At 36.7% G+C, this 20,259-nt stretch overlaps 1 protein-coding gene across 2 annotated transcripts in view; it reads right to left on the bottom strand.

Annotated features, from left to right (window-relative positions):
* The window catches only part of SLC66A2 (solute carrier family 66 member 2), a 490,515-nt gene extending 475,337 nt beyond the window's left edge, over nucleotides 1-15,178 (bottom strand). For both annotated transcript variants that reach the window (XM_053714832.1, XM_053714833.1), the window contains exon 1: nucleotides 15,086-15,178. The gene's annotated coding sequence lies outside the window, so the exon portion shown is untranslated. The remainder of the gene's footprint in view (nucleotides 1-15,085) is intronic.
* Nucleotides 15,179-20,259: the final 5,081 nt, after the last annotated feature.

Genomic DNA, 20,259 nt, shown 5'->3' with positions numbered 1-20,259 from the left:
CCGCCCCCCATTGTGCCTTCATTGATTTACATAATTGCGCTCCAATCTATATTTTAACCCCGTGGCGTCCAGCCCCTTTTCACTTTCGTCATCGCCACCTTATGCGCATGCGTTTAAGCAAACAGCGCATCATCGGCATGCTCGTTCATTTAGCGCGCATGCGTTGTCAGCTCATAATCATTGTTACATTGAATCTACAGCATGGCTTATTAATTTATTGGGCTAACATTGTAATTATTAATTATTTTCATTACCGCGGTCAACAATATTTGCACAATCCAGCAGCATATAATTTTATTTCCAACAATCTATACTACTTTATTACGGCACTTACTGAAACGCATGCGCTATTGACTTGAAGATACGCATGCGCATTTAAACGAAATCACTGGTGCACGAGCGTAGTCCAATTCTAACAACCAAAGCTATGTCATAAGAGCAGAATAAGGAAGTGTTGTAGGGGCGGAGCTAAGCGCGATAACGGAGGTATATAAAAAATAAATTTTACATGAAAAGCAATAGTTAGTTATACATATAAAGTCAGCGACTGTAATATATTCAACCTAAGTTTATACATGATGTCTTGAGAATAGCAAAAATTGACCTTCACTTTAATGGAATAAAATGAGGAGGCCTATAGCAATGAAAATGCAATTCGCTTTTCCCTACAATGTTCCTATTCCAGAAACACTCTTTCTGCTCCTTCTGTAACAGCTGCACCATCACAAAGGGTTTCTCCACCAGCAGCACCTTCAAGTAAGCAAGTGTTGTAAACAACTGCCTCCAATAATACACAATACCTTCATTTACAGATACGATGACACCTGAAAATCAGAAATAAATTTACCTTGCTCTTGCAACAGCATATATTCTTCTGCAATCAGTTGCCCAATCAGATTCTTCTAAATAAGGAAGCATTAGAAGCCAAGGGTACACTCCCATCCGTTTTATTAAAGTACATTCTCATTAAATAGGCAACAGGACTAAGGGGACATTCTAAACACCCCTAAAGTACTTTAGCAGGCTGAAGAGCTTTAGGGGTCTGGGGTGTCTGTTTAATGGAAATTAGTGTTTTCTCTGTTTGGTACTATGAATCAGTAAGAGGATTAAAGAAGACAAAAGAATGTTCTTAGTTTTGCTATGTTGATGTTTCTTAGTTTTTTCATTGTTGGGGAGGTTACCTGTTCTCATGACTTGCAAAATAGCGGCTAGATTATGAGTTTTGCGGTATGAGTGAAAAAGCAGCATTACGAGTTTTGCAGGTTTAGCTGCACCGCACACTTTTTTGGCGGCCGTAACGCAACGTAACTACCGCTACTTTTAAAAAGTCCTTTTTCAATGGGACTTCCATAGTGCCGGTATTACGAGTCTGCCTGCCTTGGGAGGCCAAAAAGTGAGCGGTACGGCCCATACCGTCAAGATCCATACCGTAAACTGAAGACAGTAGTTTTGCGCTACAAAGCTGTAGCATAAAACTCATAACTAAAGTGTTACAAAGTACACTAACACTACCTATAAACCCCTAAACCAAGGGCGCGCCCACATCGCAAACACTAAAATAAAATTATTAACCCCTAATCTGCCGCTCAGGACAACGCCGCCACTATAATAAACATATTAGCCTCTAAACTGCCACACTCTCGCATTGCAAATACTAGTTAAATATTATTAACTCCTAATCTGCCGTCCCCAATGTCGCTGCCACCTACATTACAGTTATTAACCCCTAATCTGCCAACCCCGACACCGCCACCTACATTACACTTATTAACCTCTAATCTGCCGCCCCTAACATCGCCGCCACCTACCTACATTTATTAACCCCTAATCTTCCGCCCCCAACGTCGTCGCCACTATACTAAAGTTATTAACCCCTAACCCCCACTAACATTTATGTAATTAAAATAAATCTAAAAAAAAAAACTAATATTAATAACTAAATAATTCCTATTTAAAACTAAATACTTACCTGTAAAATAAACCCTAAGCTTGCTACAATATAACTAATAGTTACATTGTATCTAGCTTAGGTTTAATTTTTATTTCACAGCTAAGTTTGTATTTATTTTAACTAGGTAGAATAGTTAGTAAATAGTTATTAACTATTTACTAGCTACCTAGCTAAAGTAAATACAAATTTACCTGTAAAATAAAACCTAACCTGAGTTACACTAACACCTAACCTTACACTACAATTAAATAAATTACATTTATTAAATACAATTAACTAAATTACAAAAAAAAAAAAAAAAAAAAAAAAAAAAAACACTAAATTACACAAAATAAAAAAGAAATGATCAAATATTTTAACCAATTACACCTAATAGCCCTATCAAAGAAGATGCTAAATGCCCATTGAAGGGCAATGCCCATACAAATGCCCTTTTCAGGGCAGTGGGGAGCTTAGGTTTTTTTAGTTAGGATTTTATTTGGGGGGTTTGGTTGTGTGGGTGGTGGGTTTTACTGTTGTGGGGTGTTTGTATTTTTTTTTACAAGTAAAACAACTGATTTCTTTGGGGCAATGCCCCGCAAAAGGCCCTTTTAAGGGCTATTGGCAGTTTAGTTTACACTAGGTTTTTTTTTTTATTTTTATAGGGCTATTAGATTAGGTGTAATTAGTTTAAATATTTAATCATTTCGGTCTAGGCCGTAGTCATGGTCGGACGCATATTGCAGAAGCTCTAATAATATTATTATTATTAATAATAATAATTTCCATAACCCATCGATTATCTACACTATAATATCTCATCTTGCAAAAAGACTTTCAAACATTAGCCGAGGAATGGATTCTATGTAAGACCCTGCAAATACAGCTATACACCTAACCCTAGAAGACATACACCGACCGGGACTGATTTTAATGGCCTAGATCAATATACCATCACCCTTCCCCCCCCCCCCCCCGGCTTGATATCGTGCCGGGTGACAGCCGTGATATTAGAGTTACATGATGGAGAAGTTTTATATACACGTAGCTGCCTTGTTGGAGGAATTAGGTCGCAAAGCTGAAAGAAGGCTTAATAACCCCCTGATTACTTTTGAACATGCGCGCTTTGCCGGCTCTCACAGGCGAATACAGGGAACTCTTTACATATCTCATAAAAGACACATGGCATCAGAGGGTAGATTTTGGACAATTTGGCTGCTGCCTCTGGGTGGTTTAAGGGATCTACAAGAACTGTGGCAGTTGAGCTCGGATCCTATTACATCTAGAGACTCAGATACGTACTGTTACACACAAGTGGACGGTAGGTCTGGAGTTGGTTAAGAGGATCTCTCTGCGATCCAGTGGATTTTCCCTGTGCCACATAAGGCACTAAGCTCCGGCATACGTTTGTTCACATATTTTATGTTTTCAGTTGCTCCTAAGTAATCGATATTCTGAGATCTGTTAGTGGTTAATGATGTTTTGCAGTTAATAGTATATAACACTGTTACATGAGCTGAATCTAAATAACTGGCCTTAGACTATATTTTACCTACTATTTTAATAATATTCCCTCTACTGATTGTTTATTTACTAAGTGAACCTACTTAATCTGTTTGAACCTATATGAAAAATAGCTCTCATATTCCTTTAGCGAATTTGCCCATTTACAGAGCTATTTATTAGTTCTATTTGGCTATCATCAGTGGTAAGATTACAGGTACATTAGCTAGAATGACAATGTTCCTAGGACCAATAAATCCTCATAATCTTATCAGCCCTTACACAACCACTTTCGCAGGAGGCACATTCATCCTCAATTACGCCAGGCAGAAGTAAGTAATGCTCCCAGTAAGATTAGCAGGGAGGTCTAACCCACCCATACCACTACTCCACACAATCAAGTAGTCTGAGAGAAGGATTATTACTACCCCCGACATTATGAACTCCTTCACAATTATGAACGGCAGCCCATCTTTTATCCTCCAATCGCTAGAAGTCATTTATCACAATGCACAGACCATTAGCATAGCGGATACTGGAGCCCTTAACTGTGCCTACCTATACCATAGTGTAGCTTGATAGTGACATGCAAACTGACAGTTGACTTAAAGTAGCCAGAGTACATAAGCCCACAATACTCCTCCTCGTTAAGTCATAATCAGTTACCCCTCTATCTTATCCCGCATCCCTTCTCAGATAAATAGAGCTTTCCCTCTATCGATACCTACTAAACTCCTCTATCAAAATATAAATATCACATAGAATCAGGCTGTATCTAATCTTTCTCACATGAGCGGCTCTTGCCCGCTGTTTTCTTTCTTTTCTTCTATTTTATTCAACTCACCTCCAACACGCCTATACTTCACTCCCAGATGGTTCCATCCTGAGGGACAGAACTACTAACGGTGTTCACAATTTTATTTACTATTTTGAGTAACCACTGCCCTTAGACATTTTAGCTCCCTACTATCCTCTACATATACACATTACCCTCTCCTACTCCCTGTATAACTACTAACCCTATTTAGGTAATTTACTCATAATTTCCAATGAGTACATAATTTACTACATATCCTATGGATCTTAAGTACATTATACATGTACCTATCGGTATTGGAGGATAGGAGTTCTTCCGTTCCCTTCCTTAGGAGATAGTGGGGGCCCCCTTTGAATATCACTTGAATGCAAGTCTCAGATCCCTTATGTTCCTAACCCTAGCAACCACTATATGATCTTTATAAGTGGCCCCAGAGTGATTATAAATACTAATTAAGACCCTTCCTTATACCATACTATTTCCTTTATATTCTGGGGAACACAAATGTCCCGGTTCCGTGCAGGAGATTACACAATTCCATTTAAAATGAGGTTTCATATTATTATGTCTTTTTACATACCTAATGTTGAAAATATTTAATTATTTGCTGACTTTTTATGAGTGTTAAAGTCAAAGTTATGTTTTTGAAGAATTTTTTTATTTATTTTTATTCTACAAATGTATTACTGGGGCTCTTACTTTAGTAGTTAACTCGCTTAGCCCTCTACTCACTATATTGTTATAAATACACTATATCCTTTGCTGGGGCCCCAGGTATACTGGTCATTAGATAAAATGTGCATGCATAACACTTAAACTAGTTGGTCTGTAAGGTCTTGTTACAATTGCGCTTATTGTTTGTGGACATATGATGTATGCCGTTTATTGTTCAAGCCAAAAAACCTCAATAAAAAGTATGTTTAAAAATATATATATATATATAGGTGTCATTACAGCAATTGCATTGCCTGTGGTTTCACAAAGGTTTCAAAGAGCTTCCAATCATACACCACACAGAAGGTCTATGAGTTGGATGCGTATACAAACTGTCGCTCTATCTTCGTTATCTATCTCATAGATTGCGTAGAATGTAAAAAACAATACATTGGATGCACCTCCAGAGAGTGTAGAACTAGGATTAGGGAGCATCTCAAAAATATTGAACATGGTATCGAATGTTCTGACCTTGCCAGACATTTTATACATGTCCACAACAAAGTGGTAAGCAGTCTAAAATGGCAAATTATTGACCATATCAAACCCGCCATACGTGGTGGAGATAGAGTAACTAAACTCTCACACAAAGAGGCCTTCTGGATTTTCAAAATGAAAACCAGGATTCCAGACGGCTTCAATATAGTGGGCGATGTCATTAATGTTTGGAGGCACTAATAAATAAGAATCACAATTAGGATCTAAGGGAGTCTATGAAGTAGCATGAAATGAATTTCCTTGTTAAATAGGTACTTCATTATGCACCAAAGATAAATACATAGGACTTTTGCTTATACTAGTTAGCTCATATTTTTATCCCTATGAATTTACAGAATAAACTTAGATAATAAATATTTGAATTTTTAGGTACATTATTATAACCAATATAACATAACCTGAATGTATTATTCTGTGCTTTTCTTTATCACTTTTTGAAACATTCTGTGCTGTTCTTTTTTAAATTGAGCACCAAATATGTATATAATTAAGTTCACATTGTCACAGTGGTAATTAATAATATGAGGCACTTAACACCCTTTACCCTTTTATGAATTTACAAAATTATATGGTTATCATTATGGTACTATTCTATCCGCTCGCATATAGGCTTTAAAATAATCATAGGCTGTTCCCATTTTCTTTATAAGATATCTTTTACTAGATGTCTAAGGTTGAATATGCTATCAGAGATATATATATATGTTTAGCCTGAGCGGAAAATGAATTGTTGATACTTGTTTTCTGTAATCTCCCCCAATGACTAGCCACTTATAGTCTGTCTTTATTTCTATATAGTGTTGATATAGGTCTGTCCCTTTAATAATCAGCACCTGGAGCCCTTACACCTGATGACAAGGGTGTGTTTAAATAGACAAGTTAGTGTGGAGCAAATTATGTCCATGAATAAGGCGAATATCTGCTGAAACGCGTAGGACGATTCCTGTATCTGTTCCAGGTGTTGGGACATATTGTATGTTTTATCTTTTTTTTTATATATGTTTTTTTTGCACGGTTTTCCTTTAATAAATTTTGATTGATCATACGCCTGGGAGGTTTGCTGGATTTCTTTTGTGCTATTGCTTGCTGTCTAACAACCAGCTCAAACCTCGGCGTCTTCCTGGACAAAGGCTTGGAATACCCGGTTTTGACACCGGCTGATGACGTCATCGCAAGCCGCCGGAGTGTGTCGTTTGGCATTTCATTGAAGGCATTTTACAGAGGCGGGTGTGCTCACAGAGTTTGGGACTTACCAGGTCACACAATTCAACAACGGCAGTCGAAGGTGCATAGTACCGGCCCGGGGACCCACAGAGTGGTGAACGATCCGGAGGCTGATTAGGCTGCTTAAGCATTCGTTTGAATCTACTGGTGCTGGTGAGTTTTCACAATACCGCTCTGTATACTCTAAGGATTAATGCTGTTGGGCATATACACTATACAAGTCTGGAGCTGTCTAAAGGGGGATTTCTTGTGATATATATATATATTTGATCATTTCTTTTTTATTTTGTGCAATTTAGTGTTTGTTTGTCTTTGTAATTTAGTTAATTGTATTTAATAAATGTAATTTATTTAATTGTAGTGTAATGTTAGGTGTTAGTGTAACTCAGGGTAGGTTTTATTTTACAGGTAAATTTGTATTTACTTTAGCAAGGTAGCTAGTAAATAGTTAATAACTATTTACTAACTAGTCTACCTAGTTAAAATAAATACAAACTTAGCTGTGAAATAAAAATAAAAACCTAAGCTAGCTACAATGTAAATATTAGTTATATTGTAGCAAGCTTAGAGTTTATTTTACAGGTAAGTATTTAGTTTTAAATAGGAATTATTTATTTATTAATAGTAGGTTTTATTTAGATTTATTTTAATTACATTAAAGTTAGTGGGTGTTAGGGTTAGACTTAGGGTTAAGGGTTAATAACTTTAGTATAGTGGTGGCGACGTTGGGGCGGAAGATTAGGGGTTAATAAATTAGGTAGGTGGCGGCGATGTTAGGGGCGGCAGATTAGGGGTTAATAAGTGTAATGTAGGTGTCGGCGATGTTGGGGGCGGCAGATTAGAGGTTAATTACATAAAAGTGTAAGATTAGGGGTGTTTAGACTCGGGGTTCATGTTAGGGTGTTAGGTGTAAACATAAATTTAGTTTCCCCATAGGAATCAATGGGGCTGCGATACAGAGCTTTACGCTCCTTTATTGCAGGTGTTAGGCTTTTTTTCAGCCGGCTCTCCCCATTGATGTCTATGGGGAAATCGTGCACGAGCACGTAAAACCAGCTCACTGCAGCGCTGGTATTGGAGTGCGGTATGGAGCTCAATTTTGCTTTACGCTGCAATATTGCCTGCCAACGCCGGGTTTTTGTAAACCTGTAATACCAGCGCTGCAGGGAGGTGAGCGGTGACAATAACTTGCAAGTTAGTACCGAGCAGCTCTTACCGCAATACTTGTAATCTAGCCGTGGGTTCCTTATAGTTGACGTAATTTGTTCAGTACTCTGCTCTGCAATTGTTTTCAATTTTTCAGAAAAAAATTCAAATTTACTGGGGGGGGCTGTTTCCATGACTCCACCATTTCTGGAAATTTTACATCGCTACTCTTTATTATACTTTTTTTTTTTTTAGAAATGAAAATTATTATTTAGCAGGGAAATGCTGGAAGGCTATAGTTCTACATATATGGTGAAACCACCCATTTATCCACACTTACTGGACTGCTATAAGCAAATTCATAGGACAATTTTACTAAACTGACTAAACCTAATAACATACAAACTACGAAGGCTGCCTCTTATCTGAATAGGGTGACCAAATTGCCGCTTTAAAAAAGGGGCATATATGAAAAATACATGTCAGAGTTTTTATATAAAACCCTTTCTTTAAACAACCCTGAAAACAGCCCTGACATATGTATTTTTCAAATGTGTCCCTTTTTAAAGCGGCAATATGGTCACCATATATCTGAATGCATTTGATAGTTTTTCACAGATAGACGGCATTAGTTCATGTGTGCCTTATAGATAAATAACTCCACAGGCGTGAGCACACTGTTAAGAGTCTGCACTAATTGCCTGAAATGCAAGTCTGTCAAAAGAACTGAGATAAGGGGGTAGTCTGCAGAGGCTTAGATACAAGGTAATCACAGAGGTAAATAGTGAATTAATATAACATTGTTGGTTGTGCAAAACTGGGGAATGGTAAATAAAAGGGATTATCTAGCTTTTTAAACAATAACATTTTTGGCGTTTACTGTCCCTTTAAGGAGGGGGTAAGCATAATATAACTACTAGGTAATTACTGTGGGACTTGCAAATACACAAAAGCTTGCTAACACATCAGGAGACATAGGGGCCCATTTATCAAGCTTGAGGGACCATGTTTATAGCGAGCCTGCAGACTCGCCAGAAACACCAGTTATGAAGTAGCGGTCTAAAGACCGCTGCTCCATAACCTGTCCGCCTGCTCTGAGGAGGCGGACAGACATCGCCGCAATTCAACCCGATCGAGTAAGATAGGGTTGATTGACACCCCCTGCTGGCGGCCGATTGGCCGCAAATCTGCAGGGGGCGGCGTTGCACCAGCAGCTCAGAAGAGCTGCTGGTGCAATGCTGAATACGGAGAGCGTATTACTCTCCGCATTCAGCGAGGTCAATCGGACCTGATTCGCACTGTCAGATCAGGTCAGACAGACCTTTGTTAAAGTGAAGGTAAAGTTTAGCCTATCTATAAACCCTAATGAATTAGTCATAGTTAAAAAAATGCAATCGCTAACTTTTTTTTTCAGAATGTATTAAAAGTGTATGTAAAAATAAAGGTTTATATTACCCCACCGTTATGTTCCTTACTCCTCCCATCAGCTATTTCCTTATCTTGGAGAGAATGACGTATAGAGCGGTCCCACCCGCTCTATACGTGTCTCCAAAGCGAGTTCACAAGGATCCTATAAATTGCGCATGCGCACTGCGTCGACTACTCTCAGCAATGCGCATGCGGTGATATACTATGTTAATGCAAATCATTCATGACTGCAATAGGCATGCGCAAAACGGGAGCGCGCTTGTCTTACAAGCCCAAGAAATAATGTAACGGCATGCGCAGATCATCCAGGAGTCGGATGACGTAGGTTGACGGCCACCTAACGGCCAGATTGTCAATTGGGTGCTGAAAAAACGTGACCTGCCATCAAAAAAAAAAAAAAAAAAAAAAAAAAAAAAAAGACAGGTTGTATTTACGGATTGAACTAAAGTAAGTATAAAAGGCTAAAACTCGATTTATACTTAGAATTGAAAAAAATTATGAATTAAAGTGCTATTCATTTAGGGTGACAAGTGTAATTAGCTAATGAGATAGAGCGCACTTTACCTTCACTTTAAATAGGCCCCATGGAATGAAACTACCATTAACATTACTTAAAATTGCATATTAAAAAAAAAAAGACATACAAATAACTGAAAAGCGATTAACGCAAACTCCTTTTTCTTAAAAATAATATACTCTGAGCCGCAAACTTGTGCACACGGCTTACTATCTTCTGTTATATAAACAAAAAGTCAGTGTAACAACTAAGCTGAATAAGCTGCTGTTTGTTTTGCAACATCACTGCACAGATATGCAATTTGACATTAAAAGAAAGTAAACGTTTTATATATTACATAATTCTGCACTATGTGCAGAATTATGTAACATACTAAATGGTTTTTTTTTTGGGGGGGGGGTTTATGTGCTCTTGTAAAGGAGTCATTTTGCACCTAAGCCGCCCTCTTCTGCGTCCGCCCTCTAAGCCGCCCTCTTCTGTCCGAAGCCGCCCTCTTCTGCGTGGCAGTTTTTCAACTACCGCGTCATGGCTCACTTTCTAAGCTCAGTGGTGCAATTCAACTGCATGTAGCACACTTCCGAGCTAGGTAAATCTGTTGGATGTTTTACCCAGCAAGGTAGCAAGCTACATGCAGTTGAAAGGCGCCATGGAGCTCGCTGTGATAATTAGAAAGTGAGCAAATTATGGCAACGAAAATGTTTGTAAACGTAATGCAATTATAGTTTTCTAGTCAAGACAACAAAGTTACTATTCAGGACATAAACATTTTCGTTGTCATAATACACATTTATGTGAAAATGTTCCTGGCGTGTCACTACATTTAAGGGCCAGTAAAAGTACCAAAAAATGTTATATAATTCTGCACATAGTGGGACCAGGGCTATTTTTACATTTCTGCTGTGTTTGTGTTTAGCTGTAATTTTCCTCTTACTCATTTTTCTCGCCATTAAATGGACTTTCTAAAGATACCATTATTTTCATCATATCTTATAATTTACTATAAAAAATGTTATATAAAATATGATGAAAAAAATGGAAAAAAACAACTCACCTTTCCAAAGTTTGATCCCCAAAATCTCTAGGGTTTAGAAATACCCAATGTTTACATGTTCTTTGCTTTTTTGCACCTGGGTCAAGAGTTTTATTATTATCCATTTTTTTTCCTGATAGCCTCTAGAGATGACCCAGTTAATGTTATGGGCTTGTATGTTCTAGTTTGTTAAAGTATCCCCCATTGGTTCTTGTGTATAATGATGAGAAGAATTGGTTTAGTACATCTATGTCTCGATTTTTTAACGTAATAAAAAGGCACATTAGTCTTAATTTAAATGTTCTGTTCTGTGAGAAATGGTGTCATATATTGAATAAGTGCTCCTTAGATCTTATCTTGCTGGTGATACAGGAAGTGAGGAGATTACTCGCTCTAAGTAAGATTGAAATAGATAAGTATAAGGAGGAGAATGTACCAACATTAGTGGAAAAAGGTGAAAGCGATTGGGAAAATAAAATTAAAGTACAGCTTGAACAATATCAAAAGGAGTTAACTGATTTTAAGAATAGGAAATTCGAAGCTGTGTTGGATGACTACCGTGAAAAACGTGTCTATAAGTAGTTATTGAAGCCAGAGGAACGACAGAGGTGGAGAGAGTACCGCCCTAGGCGATATAGAGCCAGGAGACCTCAGAATTTAACCACTATAGATTCCTCAGGATCAGGTACGGATTCCGATAACACACAAGGGGCCCAGAATACCAGTGCTATATACGAGGAAAGAGGGGTGATAACCCGTTCAAAAAACGGGGGAGGCGCCCACACCCGCTTAGAAGCAAGTATAAGGGGCAGACCACCGCGCCAGAGGATAAGGTAATGAGCAATAGCCTGGTAATTAATATCAGTAGTAGGGTATTGACACTGGATGAGGAGAAATTGTTGCAAAAAGAATTTTCATATGTACCTACGAACCTTACGGATGAATTTGACTTACATATAGACGTTTTGTGATTTCAAAGAATACTTAAACTTCATGAATTATTTGGACCCAACAGTGGGGACTATAGTCAATTCAAAAGAAAGAGTACATTTGACCCTAATAGCCAGAACACCTTCATCATTACATTCATTAAAAAGCTTGAAAAATATCTTAAGGATTCAGCCCATATCCAACAACGGTGCGTTAGATTTAATCTAACAAGATGTGAGAGGGAGGCACTGAAGGGTTTAACTAAAGATGAATCCATTGTTATAAGGAGGGCCAATAAGGGTGGTGCAGTGGTTATTATGGATTATGAATGTTACCAGAAGGAAATATTGCAACAACTCAGTGAAAAGGATACATATAGGACACTACCCAGTAATCCCATTACAGTTCAAGAATTGGATAGACTGCTTACTGATGGAGGCTTTTGAGATGGAGTGAATAGATAAACAGATGCTGGAATTCCTTACTAAAGATTACCCTAAGGTTCCGGTCTTCTACACACTCCCCAAGAACCTCAGAGAACCACCGGGACGACCAATAGTGGCTGCAACAGACTCACTCTTACAGCCGCTGGCAGTTTATGTTGATAGTATACTACAGCCTATTGTACAACACATGTCAAGTTATTTGAAGGAATCAGGGGATGTCATTAAACTATTAAGGCACATAGGACCTGTGGAGGATGGTGATATACTTGTAACACTGGACATTACAAGTTTATATACAGTAATCCCGCATGAAGAAGGAATTGAATCCATTAAGAGGCATTTACAAAGATACCCATATGTGGGACCACCAAGTGGGTTCATGATTGACCTTCTGGAATGTTGCCTTAAAATGAATATCTTTCGTTTTGAGAAAACCTACTATTTGCAGTTAACAAGCACAGCGATGGGGTCGAATGTGGCCCCATCATATGCAAATATTTTTATGGATGAATTTGAATGCAGTAATGATCACGTCTTTAAAAACTCAAGCATCAGGGCCTATAGAAGGTACATTGATGACCTCCTTATTGTATGGAGAGGGGACCCTATAGCACTTCAAGAGTGGTTTGAAGTATTGAATAAATTGCATCAGTCCTTAAAATTCAAAATGAACTGGAGCAGCGAGACCATTGAGTTTCTGGATTTGAGAATATATAAAGAGAATAATATCTTACAAACAACTTTGTATAAGAAACCCACAGACAGAAATTCGCTGCTGGAAGCGTCTAGTTGTCATCCACTGGCGCTTAAAAAGGCGCTTCCCAAATCGCAGTTTATGCGAGTTAAAAGGAACAACACTCGAGAGGAGAATGCCAATATTCAACTTAAGGAGATGAAGCAAAACTTCATAGAAAGAGGTTATAGGAAGAATGCCCTCAATGAGCAACTCAAGGGAATGCAAGCGATGGGTACCACACATAAGAATGACGGCTGCAAGAAAAGGTTAACGTTTACAACTACTTACACTGCAGATAAGAATGAATTTAATGGGATCATGAGACGGAATTGGGAAATCCTCCAGATTGACGAGACACTTCCCTTCAAAGACATGATGGCACCACAAATAGGGTATAAGAAAGGGAAATCCCTTAAAGATAATCTGCAACTGGCGGAGCCAACACATTGTTATTCTAAGAACTGGCTAAGTAGACAGGCATTGAAACCAGGATGTTATAAATGTAGTGGTTGCACCACCTGTAATGGGATGTCTGCAGGCAAGTATTTCAATCACCCGATATATAATAAGAAATATCATAAACACAGGGTAACCTGCACGACCCCATACATTGTTTACATGCTCCACTGTGCCTGCAGCTTATTTTATATACAGGTAAGACCTGTGACAACCTGAGGATAAGGATGGCCAATGACAGGAGTGCCATCAGACAAGCCATTAAAAAAGGCGAATCGAATCAACCCGGGACCAGGTACTTTCAAGAGCAAGGGCATAGTGTGGCGGATCTACGCTACACGATTATCGACCACGTACCGGAGAAGAGCAGAAGTGGAGACAAAAACAGGCTGCTACTCCAAAGAGAGACAAGATGGACCTTTGAGTTAGATACTATAATCCCCAAAGGACTGAATACAAAACTAGAGTGTCAGTTTCTTGTAGCCCTATGTTAAGATTCTAATAACCAATATCAGGATTATGTTTTTGTCTTTGTTCTCTACTGCTTTATGTCCTGTGTGTTTGTTTGTCCTGTGTGTACTGGCATAATATAGCTCCTTTATGTCAATCTCTCTCTATATATATATATACACATATATACACACACATATATATATACACACACACACCCATATGTGACATTTATTATACATGAAGAGTGTGAATAATAATGAGACAGTCTGTAAACAGGTTTTGCAAATTTTGTGTTCTAACAAAAAGGATGATGCCTAGTTACTCATTCAAAATGCATGAAAAAGCAGCAGCAGCCGTGATTAATGTCTAAAGCAATAAATGTTAGATGAGAAGCCACTTGAACACAAAAGTTATAGGAAACACTGCTATTTAAACTATTTTTAGCAAATGTTTGATCGTGTTTACACACTTTCTGAAACCCAAAAAATGTCTTTCATGATTGAGGTAAAACATACAATTTTAAACAACTTTCCAGTTTAATTCTGTTATCAAATTTGTTTCATTCTCTTGGTATAATTTGTTGAAGGAGCAGCAATGCACTACTGGTTTCTAACTAAACACATGGGTGAGCCAATGGCAATTAGTATATATAAATACAGCCACCAATCAGCAGCTAGAACCTAGGTTCTTTGCTGCTCCTGAGTTTACCAAGATAAACCTTGGAAAGTGTTTTAAAATTGCACATGCTTTCTGAATCATGAAAGAAACAAAATTGGGTTTCATGTCACTTTAATGCTTATCAAAGGCTGAATGCTGTAAAACATTGTCTGTAAACAACCCAAAAACTGTACTAACCGCAGCCCTAGAAACCAGAAGGAAAAAATATTTCTTACAAAAAAAAGTCCTTATACAGCCGGCAGCCAATGGGTTAATACAAGGAAGAGCATTCGTGTATAAGGCAGTTGTGTGTCCCTGAACAGACTGCTACACACATGGCAACTCCCCGTATGACATATGACCAAGAACACTGCATACGTGGATATACCTAGAGTTGACAGGGTAACAGATGCTGCAAACAGCGATCACAACCGACATAAACAAAAGAACAGACTGGGCACTCGCTTGCCTTCTTAATCACACTGCAGTGACAGAGGCTGAGCCAGCACATCATATTAGTATCCTCTGCATCCAGTGCATGTCACAGCGCTCCTCCTATATGTGACGGTGCAGTCACAGGAGCACACCGGGAAGACTTACCGTGCGGGACCTGTCATATTGCCGGGTGCAGTGTCTGTGTCAACCCAGTCATCCTGCTCCGCTCTTCGCCTGACATCCCATCCTCTGCCAAAGGGTAGCTGATTGGAGCCGCGGGTAGGGGCGTGGAACTATTGTTGTGTCGTCACGGTCACAGAGGAAGAGGATGGTTCAGGTGGAGATGTTTATGTGCGGTTTCACGTGGGGCTTTTGGAGTTGTCATAATGTCAGATGGATTTCAAGAGTCTGAAGGGGACGACAATACTCGTGTCAGGGTCTAGTGTCTAAACACGCACATTAAGTCATCATTTACCACATAGGCTCTTATTCTCCTTGTTGCATTATCTCAGAAAGCATTGTTAAAGGGACATGTCATGATGCAAATAGATTATGCAATTTAAGAGACCATTTAATTTTATTATCAAATGTACTTTATGCTTTTGCATAGTTGCCAACAGTCCCTGATTTCCAGGGACAGTCCCTGAATTTTGTTGTATGTCCCTGGATTTTTTTTGTCCCTGGAAATGTCCCTGAAAATCTCTTAGAAGATAGATGATAAATAGATATAGTGTATTATTTAAATATAATTCATTCCTAATGGAATATTATTATTATTGAATGGGTTCACATATTATTTGTCTTTCTAATTTTGATGCTGTGTTGTAAAAATAACCATATGCCCAGAATGTGTTCCAGAGACTGGGTAGGTGTAAGAGCTTGGTGTTGTAATCTGTATAATAAACTATGGATAAGTCTAAATTATACTATTACTTTCAAATGGGTGTGTTTTGATTGCAGAACTGAGTGGGCGGAGCAGTTGAACAGTAGGTCGTCAATACTCCAGTAACCCGCTTGCTTGCTCTGCTGCAAAGTGTCCCTGGAATTTTTTTTTAAATGTTGGCAACTATGCTTTTGGTATCTTTTGTTAAAAACCATACCCCAGGTTTAGGAGCAGTAATGTATAATTAGTACTAAATGTACAGTACTGAGTTAAAAAATGAAGAATTGCTGTTTTATTTTTTTATTATTAAAGGGATGTAACACACTGCAGTGAAGTTGGTTTCATATTGGAGATTCGACAGACATTCACCTCTTCAAATAGCAATAACTTTTGAAAGAATCATGTCACAACTATAATGATTGTATATTCTTGGTCGTGGGGGGATGGAGAATGTTGCACACCCTAAAAGTTGCACACCCTTTATTTTTTTGAAATTTCATTTTCAAAATTTGACATTTTAATTTTTCTCTCAATTTAAAAACTGCAATAACTCTTGAAATAATCATCTCACTACTAACATGATTGTATATTCTTGATCGTCGGGGGATGGGGAACGTTGCACACCCTTTAGTTTTTCGAAATTTAATTTTCAAAATTTGAAATTTTCATTTTTCTCTAAATTTAAAAACTGCAATAACTCTTGAAATAATCATCTCACTACTAACATGATTGTGTATTCTTGATCATGGGGGATGGGGAACGTTGCACACCCTTTAGTTTTTTGAAATTTCATTTTCAAAATTTGAAATTTGAATTTTTCTCTAAATTTAAAAACTGCAATAACTCTTGAAATAATCATCTCACTACTAAAATTATTGTATATTCTTGACTGTGGGGGGATGGGGAACGTTGCACACCCTTTAGTTTTTTGAAATTTCATTTTCAAAATTTGAAATTTTATTTTTTCTCTAAATTTTAAAACTGCAATAACTCTTGAAATATTCATCTCACTACTAACATGATTGTATATTCTTGATCGTGGGGGGATGGGGAACATTGCACACCCTTTAGTTTTTCGAAATTTTATTTTCAAAATTTGAAATTTTCATTTTTCTCTAAATTTAAAAACTGCAATAACTCTTGAAATAATCATCTCACTACTAACATGATTGTGTATTCTTGATCATGGGGGATGGGGAACGTTGCACACCCTTTAGTTTTTCGAAATTTCATTTTCAAAATTTTAAATTTGAATTTTTCTCTAAATTTAAAAACTGCAATAACTCTTGAAATAATCATCTCACTACTAAAATGATTGTATATTCTTGACTGTGGGTGGGGGGGGGGAACGTTGCACACCCTTTAGTTTTTCGAAATTTCATTTTCAAAATTTGAAATTTACATTTTTCTCTCAATTTAAAAACTGCAATAACTCTTGAAATAATCATCTCACTACTAACATGATTGTATATTCTTGATCGTGGGGGGATGGGGAACGTTGCACACCCTTTAGTTTTTTGAAATTTCATTTTCAAAATTTGAAATTTTATTTTTTCTCTAAATTTTAAAACTGCAATAACTCTTGAAATATTCATCTCACTACTAACATGATTGTATATTCTTGATCGTGGGGGGATGGGGAACATTGCACACCTTTTAGTTTTTCGAAATTTTATTTTCAAAATTTGAAATTTTCATTTTTCTCTAAATTTAAAAACTGCAATAACTCTTGAAATAATCATCTCACTACTAACATGATTGTATATTCTTGATCGTGGGGGGATGGGGAACGTTGCACACCCTTTAGTTTTTCGAAATTTCATTTTCAAAATTTGAATTTTTCATTTTTCTCTAAATTTAAAAACTGCAATAACTCTTGAAATAATCATCTCACTACTAACATGATTGTGTATTCTTGATCGGGGGGGATAGGGAACATTGTACACCCTTTAGTTTTTCGAAATTTCATTTTCAAAATGTTAAATTTACATTTTTCTCTAAATTTAAAAACTGCAATAACTCTTGAAATAATCATCTCAGTACTAACATGATTGTATATTCTTGATCGAGGGGGGATGGGGAACGTTGCACACCCTTTAGTTTTTAGTAATTTCATTTTCAAAATATGAAATTTTAATTTTTCTCTCAATTTAAAAACTGCAATAACTCTTGAAATAATCATCTCACTAGTAACATGATTGTATATTCTTGATCGTGGGGGGATGGGGAACGTTGCACACCCTTTAGTTTTTCGAAATTTCATTTTCAAAATTTGAAATTTACATTTTTCTCTAAATTTAAAAACTGCAATAACTCTTGAAATAATCATCTCACTACTAACATGATTGTGTATTCTTGATCGTGGGGGGATGGGGAACGTTGCACACCCTTAATTTTTTCGAAATTTCATTTTCAAAATTTAACATTTTCATTTTCCTCTAAATTTAAAAACTGCAATAACTCTTGAAATAATCATCTCACTACTAACATGATTGTGTATTCTTGATCGTGGGGGGATGGGGAACGTTGCACACCCTTTAGTTTTTCAAAATTTCATTTTCAAAATTTGAAATTTGAATTTTTCTCTAAATTTAAAAACTGCAATAACTCTTGAAATAATCATCTCACTACTAACATGATTGTATATTCTTGATCGTGGGGGGATGGGGAACGTTGCACACCCTTTAGTTTTTCGAAATTTCATTTTCAAAATGTGAAATTTTCATTTTTCTCTAAATTTAAAAACTGCAATAACTTGAAATAATCATCTCACTACTAAAATGATTGTATATTCTTGATCGTCTGGGGATGGGGAACGATGCACACCCTTTAGTTTTTCGAAATTTCATTTTCAAAATTTGAAATTTACATTTTTCTCTAAATTTAAAAAATGCAATAACTCTTGAAATAATCATCTCACTACTAACATGATTGTGTATTCTTGATCGTGGGGGGATGGGGAACGTTGCAAACCATTTAGTTTTTCGAAATTTCATTTTCAAAATTTGACATTTTCATTTTCTCTCAATTTAAAAACTGCAATAACTCTTGAAATAATCATCTCACTACTAACATGATTGTATATTCTTGATCGTGGGGGGATGGGGAACGTTGCACACCCTTTAGTTTTTCGAAATTTCATTTTCAAAAATTGAAATTTTCATTTTTCTCTCAATTTAAAAACTGCAATAACTCTTGAAATAATCATCTCACTATTACCATGATTGTATATTCTTGATCGTGGGGAATGGGGAACGTTGCACACCCTTTAGTTTTTTGAAATTTCATTTTCAAAATTTGAAATTTACATTTTTCTCTCAATTTAAAAACTGCAATAACTCTTGAAATAATCATCTCACTACTAACATGATTGTATATTCTTGATCGTGGGGGGATGGGGAACGTTGTACACTTTTTAGTTTTTTGAAATTTCATTTTCAAAATTTGAAATTTACATTTTTCTCTCAATTTAAAAACTGCAATAACTCTTGAAATAATCATCTCACTACTAACATGATTGTATATTCTTGATCGTGGGGGGATGGGGAACGTTGTACACCCTTTAGTTTTTCAAAATTTCATTTTCAAAATTTGAAATTTTCATTTTTCTCTCAATTTAAAAACTGCAATAACTCTTGAAATAATCATCTCACTATTACCATGATTGTATATTCTTGATCGTGGGGGATGGGGAACGTTGCACACCCTTTATTTTTTTGAAATTTCATTTTCAAAATTTGAAATTTACATTTTTCTCTCAATTTAAAAACTGCAATAACTCTTCAAATAATCATCTCACTACTACATGATTGTATATTCTTGATCGTGGGGGGATGGGGAACGTTGCACACCCTTTAGTTTTTCGAAATTTCATTTTCAAAATTTGAAATTTTATTTTTTCTCTAAATTTTAAAACTGCAATAACTCTTGAAATAATCATCTCACTACTAACATGATTTTATATTCTTGATCGTGGGGGGATGGGGAACATTGCACACCCTTTAGTTTTTCAAAATTTCATTTTCAAAATTTGAATTTTTCATTTTTCTCTAAATTTAGAAACTGCAATAACTCTTGAAATAATCATCTCACTACTAACATGATTGTATATTCTTGATCGTGGGGGGATGGGGAACGTTGCACACCCTTTAGTTTTTTGAAATTTCATTTTCAAAATTTGAAATTTTCATTTTTCTCTCAATTTAAAAACTGCAATAACTCTTGAAATAATCATCTCACTATTACCATGATTGTATATTCTTGATCGTGGGGGATGGGGAACGTTGCACACCCTTTAGTTTTTTGAAATTTCATTTTCAAAATTTGAAATTTACATTTTTCTCTCAATTTAAAAACTGCAATAACTCTTGAAATAATCATCTCACTACTAACATGATTGTATATTCTTGATCGTGGGGGGATGGGGAATGTTGCACACCCTTTAAGTTTTTCGAAA

The sequence above is a fragment of the Bombina bombina genome, chromosome 5, assembly GCF_027579735.1.
Source record: "Bombina bombina isolate aBomBom1 chromosome 5, aBomBom1.pri, whole genome shotgun sequence".
NCBI lineage: Eukaryota > Metazoa > Chordata > Amphibia > Anura > Bombinatoridae > Bombina > Bombina bombina.
This window is presented reverse-complemented; position numbering and strand designations above follow the sequence as displayed.